General features: G+C 44.0%; 1 protein-coding gene across 2 annotated transcripts in view; it reads left to right on the top strand.

Moving 5' to 3' along the window:
* Positions 1–18,939, top strand: part of LOC147018462 (chemokine-like protein TAFA-2) — a 224,841-nt gene that overhangs the window by 195,948 nt on the left and 9,954 nt on the right. The window lies entirely within an intron of this gene.

Here is an 18,939-nt window from a genome sequence, read left to right as displayed (position 1 = left end):
GTTTATCTTTATTTAATTCAGGACTCAATGACTTCCTCAGGCCAGTTCTAGTCTGTTCCAATTGTGGTTTATCAGTTTGTCGATCAGGGTGTTCCGCCACAGTGAGTGCTTGTTCTCTTCAACATAAAATATAAATATTATTACCTCCGCCATTTATGATGGACAGAGGTTATGTTTTCACCCCTGTATGTTTGTCTGTTTGAGTGCAGGACAGCTCAAAAAGTTGTCGACTGATTTGGATGAAATTTGGTTGGCAGGTTGAATGTGTGACAAGGACGAATTGATTCGATTTTTGTTCCAAAATTTTATGTACATTTAAAAAAGTTCAAGCTTATAAAGGACCTCTAACATGGCATAGTGTTATCTTGAGAGTGAGCTGAACTTCAGGGTTGGCCAACTGCAAACGTTTGAAGGAGGTATTCTTGAGAGACCTCTTACCATGTATGAACCAACGTGATAACTGGTGCGACCATGGCTACCCATGGTGGCCCCATAGCCAACCATCCCTATCTGCCCATATAGGGCTTTGAAGTTAGAAGTCCAGCTGCCAAGTTGACTTTATCGTAAAGGCCAATTACAACTGCTGCAGATAGACTGGGAGAAGAGTGACAAAGGTGCAACGACCACATTACTCTTTGAGCTGAAGCAGAATCTGCCATTCAGTGCATGTCTTGACTTGCAATCTTTCTGTGTTTAATCTGTGTTGATCTTCTCTTTGAGATCGTTGCTCTTAAATCCTGTCATTTTTTCAACTGCTGTGGATCTCCAGGTTGATTTTGGTAAAACAGATTTGATTCCCTGATTTGATGGGGGGGGGGGGGGTGGTGGTGGTCTGAAGTCCTGAAGATCATTGGAATCTACCATCTAGAAGCTCATCATCAGGGTTTGTTGCTTTCACACCTACAAGTAGCTTGAGGACCCTAAATCACTTTCCACCTCCAATCTGCTTTGTATATTTCAGGTTCTCTTCCACCACATTGTTTGTCATATTCAATAAGTTTGAGCTTTCTCTCATCCTCTCCTCCTTTTCACTCTTCTGTGAAATTGTCTCCCCGTGTGTGTCCACTCTCTGTCTTCCCTTTAGTCTCTCAATAATGCAGCCTATCACTATCTCATGTCCTCCACACCTACCCTCTATCTCTCATCGTCTTGCTGGCCTTGCTTTTTTGTCCAGAGAGGTGGATCCATTGGGATCATACTCTGTGCAGAGTGTTGGTGCTGCCAAAGCAGTCTCCTTGGCTATTTGGGTACAATCCTGGACGGGTCGCCACTCCGACACAGGATACTAGCAAACTGGCACTCATTTTGTCGACCTCGGAAGGAGGACAGGTAGAGTCAACCCCACCTGGTAGTAATTCAATAGCTGAGTGGGATTTGAACTCATGATCCTAGGATCTCAAGCCCACGACCATAACCATGAAGCCAACATCAGGCATAGAGAGAGGTGCTTGAACGAAAATCACATGCTCAGTTTATAAATGTTTACAAATCCCCTTTCCTTTCAAACCCAAATGCAAAGCTTATTTACCAACTCGCCTTCTCCCCCCCCCTCCCCTCCTCCCACAAACTTTTCCATTGAGCCCTTTCCTCAAATTATTTCCAACTTTCCCCATTCCCCCCCACCCCACCCTTCCCCGCTCACCTCTCTCAATGTTGTTTTACCGGAGAATGTTGTCATATTATGATTAATGTCCCCCAGCGAGCTTTGCATATTACTTTCTCCTTTGTGCGTTTGCTTTTTTTGTTGTTTCGGCAGGAGGGAATGAAAACCAAATTTTTCCTGATTGTGATGAGTTTGTATGAAAGCAGAAAAATAAACTCGTGGCACGGCAGAATGAGGTTGTGTTTCCTGCACAAGTTAAATATGTGTGCAGCCTTGTGATAATGTATTCTTCTTTCATACAGAGAAAAATGAAATGAATAAAATAATTTCGATTTTGTTGGCCATCGGTCCCTGTCAGTGCAGAATCTCAAGGTTCTTCGTTTTATTTCTTTACCAGCCTTGGTGGCATGATGGTTAGAGTGTCTACTCTGAGTCTGGGAGGTTGGTGGTTCAAACCCTGTCCGATTCACACCAAAGACTTTAAAAATGTGCTGCTTCCTTTGTGCTCAGCATTTGAAAAGCATAGAGCATGGACAAACAACCATAGGTTGGTAATAATAGTGCAGACTTTGAATGGCCTCATGACCACCTTGGGGTGTTAGGGTTAGTTGAAACCTCCTTCATCGAAGTTCGTTGCGAGGGAACTCGTATTATTACATCTATTTACCTTGTGGATTGTTTTGGGCATCCCGATAACGAAACCGCATTTCCATTTTTTTGTCGGTATTGCCGCACTGGCACGTAGTTATTGCTCCGCCGCACTCCATTGTTTTGCTGACGGAGATTTAAACATGAGCTCATTGTTTTGCTCAATCACAAAATCCACTTTGGATTTTTCAACTTTGCTGTCACCTTTTCTTCTCTGATTTGATGTTGAGGGTTTTTTTTTGTTTTTTCCTCTTTGTGTCGAACGACGTTAAACTGACATAGTCAAGAGGCTTACCGGAGTGCTGTTTGCGAAGCACCGATCCAATAGTTTAGAATTGAATCTGGAATCGATCCTCGACTAGACGGCGAAAGGTAGGTGCACTACCTCTGCACCATTCTGATGAACATATACACTACTTGGCCAAAAGTACATCTCATTTCAAAATCATGGGCATTAATATGGAGTTGGTCCACCCATTTTCTGCTAAAACAGCCTCCAATCTTCTGGGAATGCTTTCCACTAGATGTTGGAACATTGCTGCTGGGATTTGCTTCCATTCAGCCACAACAGCATTAGTGAGGTCGGGCACTGATTTTGGGCGATTAGATCTAGCTCGCAGTTGGCGTTCCAGAACATCCCAAAGGTGTTGTGGTCATGACATGTGCAGGCCAGTCAAGTTCTTCCACACCGATCTCGACAAACCATTTATGTATGGACCTCACTTTGTGCACGGGGGCATTGTCATGCTGTAACAGGAAAGGGCCTTCCACAAACTTGGAAGCACAGAATCATCTATAATGTCATTATATGCTGTCGCATTAAGATTTCCCTTCACTTGAACTAAGGGGCCTAACCTGAACCATGAAAAACAGCTCCAGACCATTATTCCTCCTCTACCAAACTTTACAGTTGGCACTATGCATTCGGGCAGATAGTGTTCTCCTGGCATCCGCCAAACCCAGATTTGTCCATCGGACTGCCAGATGGTGAAGCGTGATTCATCACTCCAGAGAACGCATTTCCACTGCTCCAGAGTCCAATGGCAGTGAGCTTGACACCATTCTAGCCAACGCTTGGATTTGCGGTGATCTTAGGCTTGTGTGTGACTGCTCGGACATGGAAACCCATTTCATGAAGTTCTCAACGAACGGTGCTTGTGCTGATGTTGCTTCCAGAGGCACTTTTGAACTCAGTAGTGAGTGTTGCAACCAACAACAGATTATTTTTCCGCGCTATGCGCTTCAGCATTCGGCAGTCCCGTTCTGTGAGCTTGGGTGGCCTACCACTTCGCGGCTGAGCTGTTGTTGCTCCGAGACATTTCCACTTCACAATAACAGCACTTACAGTTGACCGGGGCAACTCCAGCAGGGCAGAAATTTGACGAACTGACTTGTTGGATAGGTGGCATCCTATGACGATGCCACTTTGAAAGTCACTGAGCTCTTCAGTACGGCCCATTCTACTGCTAATGTTTGTCTATAGAGATTGCATGGCTGTGTGCTTGATTTTATACACCTGTCAGAAATGGGTTTGGCTGAAATAGCTGAATCCACTAATTAGAAGGGGTGTCCGCATACTTGTGGCCATGTAGTGTATATTATATAATACGGTGCTATGTCAAAAGGCTGGTTCGGGACTGCCAAAGCAGTCCCACAGAAAAGATCTTTACACTGCGAGATTTGCGTTTCCCTTCGCAGTGGTACTCAGGGCAATAACTTGACATTTGTTCAGGATGCCTTTGTGATGCAAAGAAATCACGTACTTTTTTTGTGAAAGACACAATGCGATCCTTAATATGCACCCTGACCTATGCTAGCAGGTGGGATACCCAGCGGAACATCCATCTGAGGAATGGTGCACGTTGTGGTGCAATGCCCTGCCCATGAAGCACTCAGTTTATATTTGGATTGGGAATCAAACTCAAGCTTGATAGCTCAAAAGCAGTGCACTTGCTCTGCACAATCTTGTCGGACCAACCATGACAATAAAGTAAAAAAATAAAATCATAACGGGCTGTGGATTTAAGTTCAAGTCTAAGAAATAAAATGTACATGTTAAAGTGAAAATGACAGTTTAATAAAAGGATACATTAAATGGGATGTGGATTTAACACGGGCATAATGTGTCATAACCACTGGTAATGGCCTATTTCTTTGCCACTGACTTACTTCCTCCATCAACACCACATTACCAGAATAGGCTGGTATGTGAATTCACCTGCCATGGCTTTCATCGATTACCCGTGGGACCTCCTTGCCACGCGTGTTAAAGACACTCGTGCCCTATCATCTCCCCTTCTCCATGGCTCATCAGGCCATTTTTATTTTTTTTGAGGAAGGCAAGCTGTAGACAAGCACACTTTCAGTTTCCAAGGAATGCCAATGCAAGAGTTATTGTGTGGTCAGAGGCTCATCACCCATTACTGATATTGTTTTAACAATTGTCGTCTTTCAAAAACTCCCTCCCTCTCTGCTCCCCCTACTAAGTACATTGATGTGACATTGCAAGGCTGACTTGGTGTTCGTGGTATGGAACTTACAAATGTCCTTTGCTTGAGGCTTATGGAACATTATATTAAAGGTAATTCACAATGTTTATGCACCAGTTTATAAAATAGAAAACTCCAGACATTTTGACATCCTATTTCTTCTTTTAAGGACATGTATTAAAAAAAAATTTTTGTTGCAAAAAACCCCAAAATAATTCAGAAGAACCAGATTCAAAACTGAAGGCAAAACCACCACCAACCAACCAACGAGGTTGTCTTGATTTAGAACCTTGCAAGCATCACGTACCTCGTCTTAAGCATCTTCCGATGAAGGAGGAGGAATGACGTGACTGCACTCAGCACATTTTGAGACCTACTCTCCATCGACGGACACCACGTATGATCTTTAACGTCCACCAACTATCTGCGAATCAGTGAGTTGCGCAGTTCATTAGCTGGGTCAAGAATCAAACCTAGACTAGACGGCTCAAAGACGAATGCACTATCTCTGCATCATTCTATCAGACGGGTAACCGTTGTGACCTTCTCAGGTTGATCCACTGTCTCGTAACATCTGTAGCTGCCGAAGAATTGCAGTCATAAATACTTCCTTTAAAAAATTTTGAAGTATTTTTGAATCGACAATTGTCCATTTCATGTGATATTAGTCTTGGATATTAAGGCGGATGATAGTATAAGTGAGTGAAGCTGGGGATTATGAGTTTGTGAACTGATTCCAGACCATTCACCAAACATAGGAGTACACCACTTAAAAAAAAAAATAACAATCCTTCCCATGATGTTTATGCTGGGTTTGAGAATTTTAAATCTTTAAATATTCTGTGTGATCCAATTGTATTCCTCGTCTTCATCTGAACTTTTATTCATGAATATATATCCTGTATTTTCTCAAGAACTCAAACGAGAAAATAAAATGTTGCAAATGGTTTATCATGATCCTTATAACAAACATCACGACTTGGTTTAATGAAGGCAAACAATGGGTTTTAAGGATAAATCACTCATAATGGTGACATTGCCAATAAATATGGGTAAGTTTGAGTACCGTGGCACTGATACTGTCATTACCGCTACTTGTTTCCTCATGTTGCTTTTGCATGTGCTGTGGTGTGACTCTGAGGTTATCGTCTGTGTTGAAGCTGCTTGCATTTGCGTTCCCTCCACCTCAAAGAGCTGATGTACCAGTAGTGCTGTTGTAATATTCATGCGTTTGAGATGTTTTATTCAACATGATCGGAGGCAGCCTGATGACTACTTCAATCTACTGATTGAGGCTCTTCCTGATACGTTTCATCCCTCTCGGCTTTGAAGTAGCCTGCTTTACCAATTGCCAATGGAGAAAAAGTCCGGACTTCATCAAGGAGGTTGTGTTCAGTGGCTTTAGAATGAAACATGAACAAGGGGGGGGGGGGGCGCGGTGAGGTGTGTGTGTGTGTGTGTGTGTGTGTGTGTGTGTGTGTGTGTGTGTGTGTGTGTGTGTGTGTGTGTGTGCGTGCTTCTTTCATGCTTTGAAGATGTGCTCCCAGATTCCCAGGATGAGTTTAAGAAAGACAGAGGATTTGTGGACATGCTTTTTTGTGCCTGGCAACTATTGGAAGAGAGGTACGAGAACAAATGGAAGATGTTTCTGCTTCTCATGGATGTGTATAAAGCTTAGGATTCTGTCCCCAGACAGGCTACGTGGATGGAGCAAATGAGGTATGGTTTTCTACTTGTGATAGTTGACATGATCAAGTCCCTTTGTGAAGGCACAATCACAGAGGTGACAGCATTCAAGTTTGGTTGGGATGTACAATTGCCCTTAGCTTGTTTAATCTCTTCTTCAACCTGGTTACTGAACTGTGACATCAACAGTGTCAATCACTTTAGGTGAAAATAGTCAAGGAGTGCAGTGGAAAGCTGAAAGGGCTAAACAAGATCACCAGACCAGACAGTTGTGACAGACATGTTTTTCAACGATGATGCATGGCATAGTCCCTATCTCATGAGCTGACATTGAACAGGCTGTGAAGGTGTTTCTAAGAGTCACATCTCAGTGGGGATTGACAATGAGTCGACCAAAGTTCCAGCTGATGGTAACTGAGGAAGGGTTGAGGGGAGGCTGAGGTGGCACTTATCCGCATAGTTGTCACTGAATTTAAGGACAGTGAAGCAAGGATAACCAGGAGTGGGGATGTAGACAGTGCGAGGTTTGGTTGTGCCTCAACGAGGAGGGGGTGAGAGGAGGGGTGATGGAAGTGAAGACAGTGTGAAGTGAGAGAAAGGGAAGGCAGACGTGTGGTGTAGTGTTAATTGCGATTCATACCGTCTCATCAGAATGATTCTGCAGAGAATAACAGTGAAGATGGAAACAAAATAATGTTTGAAATCCATTTTCTACTGGTCATACAACAAACACGGGCCGGAGACAAACTCGCGTCCAGATATAAATGCAACACGGACGTGTCCGGAGTCAAGCTGTCTGTAGACAAATACCACCAGAAAGCATCTGGAGCCAAGCTGTCTGAAGGCAAACAATGCCTGGAAGCATCCGGAGACAAACACCACCCGGACATGTCCGAAGACAAACACCGCCCAGACGCGTCCTGAGACAAACACCGCCCGGACGCGTCCTGAGACAAACACCGCCCGGACGCGTCCTGAGACAAACACCGCCCAGACGCGTCCTGAGACAAACACCGCCCAGACACGTCCTGAGACAAACACCGCCCGGACGCGTCCTGAGACAAACACCGCCCGGACGCATCCATAGACAAACACTACCCGGACACATCCTAAGACAAACACCACCTGGATGCGTCCATAGACAAACACCACCCGGACGCGTCTGGAGACAAACAACACTCAGACACTTCCGGAGACAAACATCACCCGGACACGTCCGGAGATAAACACCATCAGGACGCGTCTGGAGACAAACACCGCCCAGACGCATCCGGAGACGAACACCACCCGGCCACGCTCGGAGAGGAACACCACCCGGACAAGTCCGGAGAGAAACTCCATCCAGATGTGTCCGCAGACAAACACCGCTTGGACGCGCCCTGAGAGGAACACCATCCAGCCGCGTTTGGAGACAAACACCACCCAGACACATCCAGAAAGAAACACTGCCCAGACTCGTCCGGAGACAAATGCCGCCCGGACATAACCACCACCTGGATATGTCCAGAGACAGAGACAGAGACAGATGGAGAGATAGAGAGATAGAGACAGAGACAGGGGATTGGAGAGTGAGAGAGGAGAAGTGGGTGGAGGATGCTGCACTGTATTGGGAGGAGGAAGAGCAAGGATGGGATAAAGAGAGGGGAGTGGGGGAAGGGGAGGAGGCAGAGAGAATATGTTATGCTTTATGAACACACACACACACACACACACACACACACACACACACACACACACACACACACACACACACACACACACACACACACACACACACACACACACACACACACACACACACACACACACACACACACGTGCTTGGCCGATATCGGGGCAATTTTTTGGGAATCGGCAGGTTTGAGTCAGTGTGATTACCCACTATAGTACTTACTGTATACAACCCAGAAACCTTGAGTATCTTTCACTGACAATGTTGCATTTATATAGATGTTTCAAGGATATGTTCACAAGCAATAGTCTTTTAAAACAGCTGCGTGTGACGGGTGGAAAAAAAATTTGGCTCGGTCATTTAGAAAACACGTTAATATGGCAAACGGCTCGGAAATTCGGAATTATTTCACAACTCACAATGATGGAGCACGAACCACTCACTCAGGGTGACGGAGCACGAACCACTCGCTCAGGGTAACAGAGCACGAACCACTCGCTCAGGGTAACAGAGCATGAACCACTCGCTCAGGGTAACAGAGCACGAACCACTCGCTCAGGGTGATTGAACATGTACCACTTGCTCAGGGTGATGGAGCAGGAACCACTTGCTCAGGGTGACGGAGCACGAACCACTTGCTCAGGGTGATGGAGCATAAACCACTCACTCAGGGTGACGGAGCACGAACCACTCGCTCAGGGTAACAGAGCATGAACCACTCGCACAGGGTGACGGAGCACGAACCACTCACTCAGGGTGATGGAGCACGAACCACTCGCTCAGGGTGATGGAGCATAAACCACTCACTAAGGGTGATGGAGCATGAACCACTCGCTCAGGGTGACGGAGCATAAACCACTCACTCAGTGTGATGGAGCATGAACCACTCGCTCAGTGTAACAGAGCATGAACCACTCGCACAGGGTGACGGAGCACGAACCACTCGCTCAGGGTGATGGAGCCTGAACCGCTTGCTCAGGGTGACGGAGCATAAACCAGTCGCTCAAGATGACGTAGTGTGGTACCACAATGGGTGCTTGGCAAGTGGCTGAAGCTGTTTCCTGCTCGTCTGTGCACATATCACATGTGCACATAAGTCATCGGTTTGTGGTCCACGCAAACATTATAACTTCATTTTAAAACATCCATTTTTTTTACCAGATTTGCTTTGATTCCCTGTTGGAGACCTCACAAAACCTCTGAAAATGTAGACACACATATGGCAGATGCTATGGATAGGCATTCCTTCGAGGGACAGGGTGCGAGGTCGAGCAGTGAATGCATTAAATCATCTCGCTCGATGAAGTTGGTTAATTTTGGTACGGTCCTAATTTTTTTTCCTCTTTTTGTTTTGTCTTTTTGTTTGGACATACTCTTTTTGTTTGCGAAGAACAGGAGCTCGTTTGTGTATAAATGCGGCTTCAAGAACACGTAAATGTGCTTCTACCTTCATTGGGCAGTACACATGGTGGGACTCCTTTAACTCAACATGCGACAAGATTGCCCTCATGAATACCCTTGTTAATAGAGCATAGGCCATATATTCACCCTGTCTACTTGCTGCTGAAATTGGGCACATTAATACCATTCTCTGGGACAATGGCTACCATGAGCGATTCATCTGTGGGTTTATGCAGTGCAAAACTGCCAATCGGTCTGAGGACACTATATTTGGACCAGAAAAGTGTCTTTTATCCTAAGCTGCCATGGAGAGGAAAAATCTCTCAAAAGTTTGAACAACAGATGAAACGGTCAGTTTCACAATGTTGCAACTCTGTTGCAACGAGAGTGATTTTTACCACCCACAAATTGCTCCCCTCAGTCCAGAAAGCCGTGCTCCCTATCATAAAACTGAACAACGTTATTGATGAATTTCAGTGCCGGTGTGATGGCAGGTACGTCGGTCATGCATCACTCAGACTGGAGGATCGGATCAAGCAGCACATTCCATTGGCAATCCAGAACAACTTGGAGACGGGTCGTACACAACCATCCCACACATGTACGAACCCAACAAGAATGCCTGCTCAAAGTGATTCTGCCATTGGTCAGCACCTCCTGAACAATTCTGAATGTGCCCAGGACTATCACGCTGAATGGTTCCAGATTGTGGCACGTGCGCATACTGAAGCACATTTACGTGTTCTTGAAGCCGCATTTATGCAAACACAAGCTCCTGTTCTTTGCAAACAAAAAGAGTGTGTGCAAACACTGTATCTGTTCTGACCTGAATCCATTGAAAAATGGAAGGTCACCGGTTCCTTCGGTGCCTCAAGGCCATAATGTATATGTTTGTGTCAGTAACAGTCCAAAGAACTAATCCCCAATGGTCTGAACAAATGAATTGTTTCATTTCGTGTCTGCACTTCCGGTGTTCTTGCGTGTGCCCTGATGAGCTGCAAGATGAAAAGCTTCGACAGTGTCTGTTCTATTGTCTGCTATTTTGAAATTTTGTAATTCCAAGCATTTATTTACTTATTTAGTCTGGACGATATCTGATCCTCCAAACCAAAATAATATTTCAATGATGTACTTTTATTAGTCCGTGAGAGGCGATCATGGAAGATCATGAAATCGCTCCAAGCTCCTAATTTGAAAACTAGAGTACTTCCAAAAGTGATGTATAAAGCAATTTGTAACTGTGATGAACAGGAATTTGAAATGAGTGAGGAAAGTGAAAAAAAACAACTTTATTGCTCATAAATCGTTGCGGCCTGTTCCAAGTTGAGGCATGGTTGAGCAGGCCAAAAAACATGGCGGCTTCAGACCCCAGCGAGGTTACCCAGGAAACGCCTTAAAACTCCAGAGAGTAAGGTGGCCGAGGATCGCCTGATGAAGGATATAATTAAATAAGGCTGTTAATTATCTTCAAAAGGGGTGTTTTAATTAACCCAAACACCCAATTTTCACTCCTGCATTTCCTTGGAGTTTTCTTAGTGTGCATGCAAAGTTTCAGGCTGCTCGGTTTTATAGTTTTGGAGTTATGGAGGAGACACACTGATACAATGACACACACACACACACACACACACACACACACACACACACACACACACACACACACACACACACACACACACACACACACACACACACACACACACACACACACTGCCTTTTATTTGTGTCGGTTGTATCCATATCCAGATCTTCATCAACATCTAATTATTTAGTCCTTGTCGCACACTCAACCTATCCACTAAATTTCATCAGAATCTGTCCACAACTTTTTGAGATATCCTGGTCACAGACAAACAGACAGAGGTGAAAACATAACTTCTATCCACCTTCGGTGGCAGAGGTAATTATAGTATCCAGACGTGGATCCGGATGTTCATCAAAAATCAAATCAATTCATCCTTGTCAAACACTCAACCTGTCCACCAAGTTTTGTGAGAACCCGTCCCTAACCGTTTGAGACATCGTTTTTAGCCCAATCACTCAATGGTGAAGAATCACTTAAAATTCTTGGATCCGGATTCGGATCTTCACCAAAATCTAAACAATTCGGCCATGTCCACACCCAACCTGTCCACCAAATTTCGTCCGAATCTGTCCACAACTTTTTTGGGATATCCTGCAAACAAACAAACAAACAGACAGACAAATAGGGGTTAAAACATAACCTCTACCTACCTTCGATGGCCGAGGTAATTAAAAAAATTCTAGTGTCCGGATCTTCACAAAAATCTAATCAATTTGTCCCTGTCGCACACCCAACATGCCCACCAAGTTTTGTCCAAATCCATCCCAAACGTTTTGAGATATCCTGCTCACAGACAGACAAACAGACAGGGTGAAAACATAACCTCTGTCCACCGTCCGTGTGGAGGTATAAAAGTGAAAAATTGTGGGAGGAAGAAAAAAAAAAGGTGAGGGCCTCAGCCGACGTTCCACAACATGGTCAACGATGGTTGTGGATGCCTATTATTACTAATTTATTATTATTTCCTGTAGAAAAATCCACTAACTGTTTCCTGAATATTTTCTTTGTGGTAAGAGGCTATTACCAGCACATGCTAATATAATATGTATCGCAAAAATAGCTTTTTCAATTTCCTCATTTATTTAATATACTTTATATGATTTAAAATTGATTTTCACAGAAATTTGAATTATTATCTATCTAGATACAATATTACATACTTCTAACAAGCCACAAATGTTTAATGGGGGATAGCATCACAAAAGTGAAAATGACCCAAACTTTTGCACAATATTGTATTCTAGCAAATACAACCTGGCGCTTCGCTGATGGGGGGAGGGGGGGATGAGAGAAGAGGGAGGGGAGGGGAAGAGAGGAGAGAGGAGGCAAGAGGGAGGGGAAGCTAGGAATGGGGGAAGAGTGAGGAAGGGGAGGTGGGGAGAGCAATGCCTCACCAAACATCGTGATGCCACGGGGGGGGGGGAGGGATGCGAGGAGAGGGTGAGAGAGAGAGAGAGAGAGAGAGAGAGAGAGAGAGAGAGAGAGAGAGAGAGAGAGAGAGAGAGAGAGAGAGAGAGAGAGAGAGAGAGAGAGAGAGAGAGAGAGAGAGAGAGAGAGAGAGAGAGAGAGAGAGAGAGAGAGAGAGAGAGAGAGAGAGAGAGAGAGAGAGAGAGAGAGAGAGAGAGAGAGAGAGAGAGAGAGAGAGAGAGAGAGAGAGGTTAGAGGGGTGAGAGAGGTGATGAAGGTGGAGGTAGTAATGAGAATGATATGTTATGCTTAATGATTGAACACACACACAAAAACAAGCTCATGTCAGAACAGCTGCACACACAACGACACAACAGAGTTTATAATGTAATCCGCTCGCACATTTGCAAAAACTTTGATGTCCCAGTTCGATAAAATTTATGGGAACATGAACCAAAAGTAATCACTGAAAACATGGAAGTACCTACCGCTCACGTACGAACTAATGATCCCATCGAGCGTGAACAGGCATTGTTGATTTTGGTGTGAATACCAGTGATTTTGGACTAAACAATGCAGAGATTAAGAAAATAACCAAACACCAAGACCTCAAGAATAATGTGAGAAGATCCTGGAAGCTGAAGAATGCCAAAGTTGTACCAGTGATAGCTGGACCAACAGGACTGATGACAAAGAACCTCACAGATATATTAAACATCGGGCAGTACCCCTGGGTGCTCACCTGGTGGTGGCTGGATAAGATAACCAGGCAACCACTGGTAGGCATGGATGACCCACAAAATATATTATGGAGAAGAAAGTAAATACCTCTGGAATTTTTTTTTAATGCCATAAACAAACCTTGATACATCATGGGGTGATGAACGTTGTGGTCAAGTTTCATCAAAATTATGTGTGTGGTTTCAGAAAACAAAACATATTTTGGGGGGAAGAGGAGGAAACCCCCCGTAGAACCCCTTAGACCCCAATTTTTTTTTAATGTTGTGAACAAACTTTGGGACATCACGGGTGGTGAAGATGGTGGTCAAGTTTCCTCGGAATTGCTTGTGTAGCTTCTGAAAAGAAAGCAAATGCATATTTTGGGGGGCAATCTTGTGTTGTGTATGTGCATATATAAATTATATACATACACTCATACATACTTCTTAGCTTATAACTTCACTCTATTTTAACTTTTTCGATAATAATCTCAGGCTAACCTGTGCAGATATCACATGTATGACAAGCACAATAATATGACAGTTCCGTATACTGAACACAAGAAGATTCGTAGAAATTGATCACTCGATACACCATGTATGATTTGAATCTGCAATCCCAGGATCATGGACTAAGTGCTTGGGTAGGCACACCAAACAGTCCAATTCAGTTATTTCCTCCAATTACACCAAAAAAGGCCAATCCATTTCCTCACCGGCAGCACTCACTTCCCTTTCACCTGATCCAGAGAAGATAAGTTGGTCTGACACCTGGAGCATGATATGATCAAGGAATTTGCACTCGGAGGAAAAAAGAATTGCTGTATTACGTTGGCCACAGCTTCTGTACGTCACCTTGCACTCCTGAACTTGCTGGAGGTCAATGCTGTCGGTGTCAGTTATTTATAGCAAAAATGTGATGCACATGACCAGCTTCCATTCAGCCACAGAAAGGTTTGTTCGTTTTTCGAATAGCCATTCATCTGGCCTTACACCACCTGCTTGCCAGTTTGTCCCCTCTCTTAGCCTTCCTCATTTTCCATCCCAATAGGTCCCACCTGTTCACCTGTGAAATCCACAATTTGTTAACCTTTCAAAGTCCAATCTACACACTTTGCCCCTTTTTCTTTCCTGTGGAATCATCTTCCTGCATTCATATAATCATGCCCCCTCACTTTTGACAAGGTGGTGGCTTTATCACCATTTCATATTGTCTTCATGGTCATTTGAGGCTAACCGCATTCCATATGACACGCCATTAGAGGTTAATGCAGTCCATGCAACATGTCCGTTAGAGGATAACCACATTCCACGTGATATGGCCCTGATAGGTAAACCACATTATATGTGACATTGCCATTTAAGCCGAACCACATTGTCAGGTAGCACATCCATTAGAGGCTAACCATGTTCCACGTGACATGGCCATTCGAGGCTAACCGCATTCCATATGACACGCCATTAGAGGTTAATGCATTCCATGCAACATGTCCGTTAGAGGATAACCACATTCCACGTGATATGGCCCTGATAGGTAAACCACATTATATGTGACATTGCCATTTAAGCCGAACCACATTGTCAGGTAGCACATCCATTAGAGGCTAACCATGTTCCACGTGACATGGCCATTCGAGGCTAACCGCATTCCATATGACACGCCATTAGAGGTTAATGCATTCCATGCAACATGTCCGTTAGAGGATAACCACATTCCACGTGATATGGCCCTGGTAGGTAAACCACATTATGTGTGACATTTCCATTTAAGCCGAACCACATTGTCAGGTGGCACATTCATTAGAGGCTAACCATGTCCTCGTGACATGGCCATTCGAGGCTAACCGCATTCCTGATTTCGGAATTGGAAAAAAAAAATTGGTGGAAATGAGAACCTACAATCACGTGGTCAACGTGAATAAAGGTGCCAAAAGTGCTTTATTAAGGACGCAACTATGTTCCATTTTGCATATAAATCACGGTTGTAACCAAGTGTGTGCATCACCACATTATGACAGTCTACAACCATGCATATCCACATTCACATGGGGGGGGGGGGGGGACAATATGTACTTGTACACACTGCACAAGTGTTTGTCAGGATGGTGAATGGGCACTTACCTTATAGATGTCTTGTCTGGGTTAGATTCCTGACTACCCGACTATACACTGTACGATTGGTGCTTCACAAGCAGGACATTGCATCACAATGGGCGTCGTCCTTCGGGTCGATGTTGACATGGGTGTCCTATCTGCTGGCATTAGTTGGTGGACGTTGACGATCTGATGTCTTTTCATGGAGAGTGGGCGAGTTATTACCGGCACCCTGAATATAGTACAAAATATTGCCCAAATCACCTTCAGTCGAAGGTCCTGGCCTGGCCAGCAAGTTCGTGAAAGACTTGAGCCAAAAACTTTCCCAAGCATAACCTCCAAGAAGGTGAGAATATTTGTAGTAGTAGTAGTAGTAGTAATAGTAGTAGTAGAAATAGTAGTAATGTTGCACAAGTAGGATGACCATGGCTATATAACCTATTTTAAACACTTACACCATTTACTCACGAAATGTAAATCTCTTACTGTATCTCGACTCTTCCATTGAATGAGCCTTAATGTGCGGTTCAAAAAAAAATGTTTTCATTGTTCATTTCACGTGAAACAGACTGAACTAGAGGGGGAGTACTCGGTAGAGTGCAAAACCTCCGCCGCCAATACTGCTGGGTCACTTCAGTGAACCTGATATCCTATTCATTGTAGGTCAAAACGGATCAGACTCCACTGAACCACGATTGAATAAACTAAACTAGATGGACGCGCATGTAGAAATGCCAAAAAAATAAAATCGAAACTTTTTTGAAACAAAAAGTTGCAAAATTTCTGGGTTTTTTCTCCAACAAATTTATTTATTTTGGGTTGGAAATCACTTAAAACATGTAGCAATGCAAAAACAAAAATTCAAATATTTTTTCAAAATGGCCGCCATTGCGGCCATATTGGACTTTGGACCAAGTCCGAAATCTCATGGCATGATCCATGGACCATACCTAATCTCCCCACCAAGTTTCGTCGAAATCCGTTCAGGAGTTTTTCCATAATACTGTTCACAAACAAACAAACAGACAGACAGGGGTGAAAACAGAACCCCCGTCCATCTTTGATGGCGAGGTTAATGAAAAGTAAAAAATGAAAAAAAAAAGAAGAAGAAATGCAGGTGTGCCGCTGATGCAGTGCCCCCTGTTTCCAGGAATCTGGTACTCATTTTGCCGATCTCGGAAGCATGAAAGGCCTAGTCAACCCGACCCGGTGTTGTTTAACGGCACGATAGGGGCTTGAACTCAATTAGACCCGAAGATCTTAATGCCTGCCACCTAACTGTTAAGTTAACAACAGGCTCATTTTCCAGTATTAAGAACATAAAATAGTTTATTTTCTTTAATTATTAAGATCATGAAACTTACCTTTAATAAGAAGAAGGACACTCGGTAGAGCGCATACCTCCGCCACATAATGCCTGATCCATGACGAACATATCGGCCCAATACATTTTTGAAATATCATGCTATACAGTACTACATCGTTTTTGGCCCTCTCTCTCAATGGTGAAGAATCACTTAGAAAATCAATAATTATTGTATCCAGATGCGGATTCGGATATTCACCAAAATCTTATCAATTCGTCCATGCGACACGTCCAACCTGTCCACCAAGTTTCCTCCGAATCCGTCCACAACTTTTTGTGATATCCTGCTTGCTCACAAACAGACAAACAGTCAGAAAGGGGTGAAAACGTAACCTCCTTCACCTTCGGTGGCAGACGTAAATAATGATTATAAACTTGATCCAATAATGCGATGGCGATGTTGATGTTGACTACAATAAAGACGAGTTGATGGAGATGATCGCTACATACCCATAATGGCCGCCTTCTCTTTACTTCAAAAAACATGCCACACCCTCTAATGCTATGTTTCGATCGATTGCATGGTTCTCAGAAGTGTTATGAAGACGATTCGTTTTATAAGTCTTCAAGTTTTAAACAGCCAAGGTTCTGGCCTCCAAAGACAGTCGCCGACTGGTCATCCTCCATCGTGCAAAGTCCTTCCTTGGCACTCCTGAGCTCCTGACCACATACAAAGCTTTCGTCCACACCCTGATGGAGTACTGCTCTCCCCTCTGGGCTGATGCTCCCGCCTCTCACCTTTCTTGGCTTCACACTGTGGAAACCAAGGCATTGAGGATCATTGGTATCTCACGCGATGAAGCTGAGTCTTTGCGCCTCTCACTCTCTCACTGCAGGCAGGTTGGTGGTCTTTCTATCTTCTACCGTCTCCTCTCCTGTCTCCCCCCCTTACTTTGTCTGCGACATATCCCACCTCCCTCATATCTCCGCAGGGCGCTCAAGGTCTGCCAGCAACCCCCTTCTGGTAGAACTACCAAGATCAAGAATCACTGCTCACCTTCACTCTTTCATTCCTCTTTTTTCCCACCTTTGGAACAAACTCCCACACTCTCTTCAATCCCACTCTTCCCTCCAGGTCTTCAAACCAGCTGTTCACCACCACCTCTTATCTTCCCCCATCCAAAACCACGATTTTTCTACCCCCGCTAATCCACCCAAACCCACCTCCTTCAAATTCTCTGCTTTCCTTCCTGAAAGTCCCTGTAGTGTCCATCTTGTTTACCACGTGTACCCCATCCCTCTCCCTTCCTCAGATCTCCTTATGTCTCTGTTCCCCACTGTTTTGTCCTTCCTTCTCCCACCCTGCTTGTCTCCTGCTCCCCTTGTTGTACATTCTGTGTGTTTACTCTTATTTGAGCCTCAACAGTGTATACAAAAAAAAGTATGTAATTAAATAAAGCTTTAAAGAGGTTTAAAAGTGCATAAATATAATTAATTCTGGGTTTTACCACCTTTTTACCCAGCATCTATTACATCACCTGAACTAACACGTGACATTAGTTTTTCGTGCCTGTCGTATGCGTGCATTACGAGGTGCTGTAAAACAGTAAGTTTCCTGTTGGAATGATTTTCAGTTTTGTTTGACTGCCACGTAGACAGATTGAAAAATGATCTCACTCCTCTCTGCGCATGTGCAAACGGTCAAATTCAGAGCAAATGTACGGTAAAACGACACGCATGTCTTTCTATTCACGTGTCAATTCACATTGGAAATATAACATTCGGTTGAAATATGATGTTTCTCAATGATAAATTGATAATATGGATGGACAGACAGACAGACATGAACCAATTTCTTCACCCCACTTTTCGCTTTGCATGTGTGGGGTAATGAATTAGTCATTTTGGGTTCCAAACAAACTCCCCCAATATCAACTCCCAAATATCCCAAAACGATGTGCTGTTTCGATAATGTGACTTTTCGCAAAATCACAGGGGTGAAATATCCCTCCTAACGAGGTGTGCTTGTGGAACACAAACGTGTTTGGTGCACAATTAGGTTGTGCTGAACTATTCCTTTGGTTTGTGTGTCTTATTTATTTTATTTATTTGTATGCAGCCTGTGGTTGCTTGGCTACATTGTATTTGTCAGGTGCGGCTGTGCCGCTGATGCAATGCCCCCTGTTACCAGTAAGCTGGTGCTCATTTTGCTGACCTCAGAAGGATGACAAGCTGAGACAACCCACCTGGTATTAATTCAATGGCAGGATAGGGGCTTGAACTGAAGACCCTAAGATCTTAAGCTAGCCACCTTCGTCGTTAAGCCAAC

This window comes from Eptatretus burgeri, chromosome 10 (assembly GCF_056783735.1).
Source record: "Eptatretus burgeri isolate ZD-2024b chromosome 10, Ebu_testis_v1, whole genome shotgun sequence".
Classification (NCBI taxonomy): domain Eukaryota; kingdom Metazoa; phylum Chordata; class Myxini; order Myxiniformes; family Myxinidae; genus Eptatretus; species Eptatretus burgeri.
This window is presented reverse-complemented; position numbering and strand designations above follow the sequence as displayed.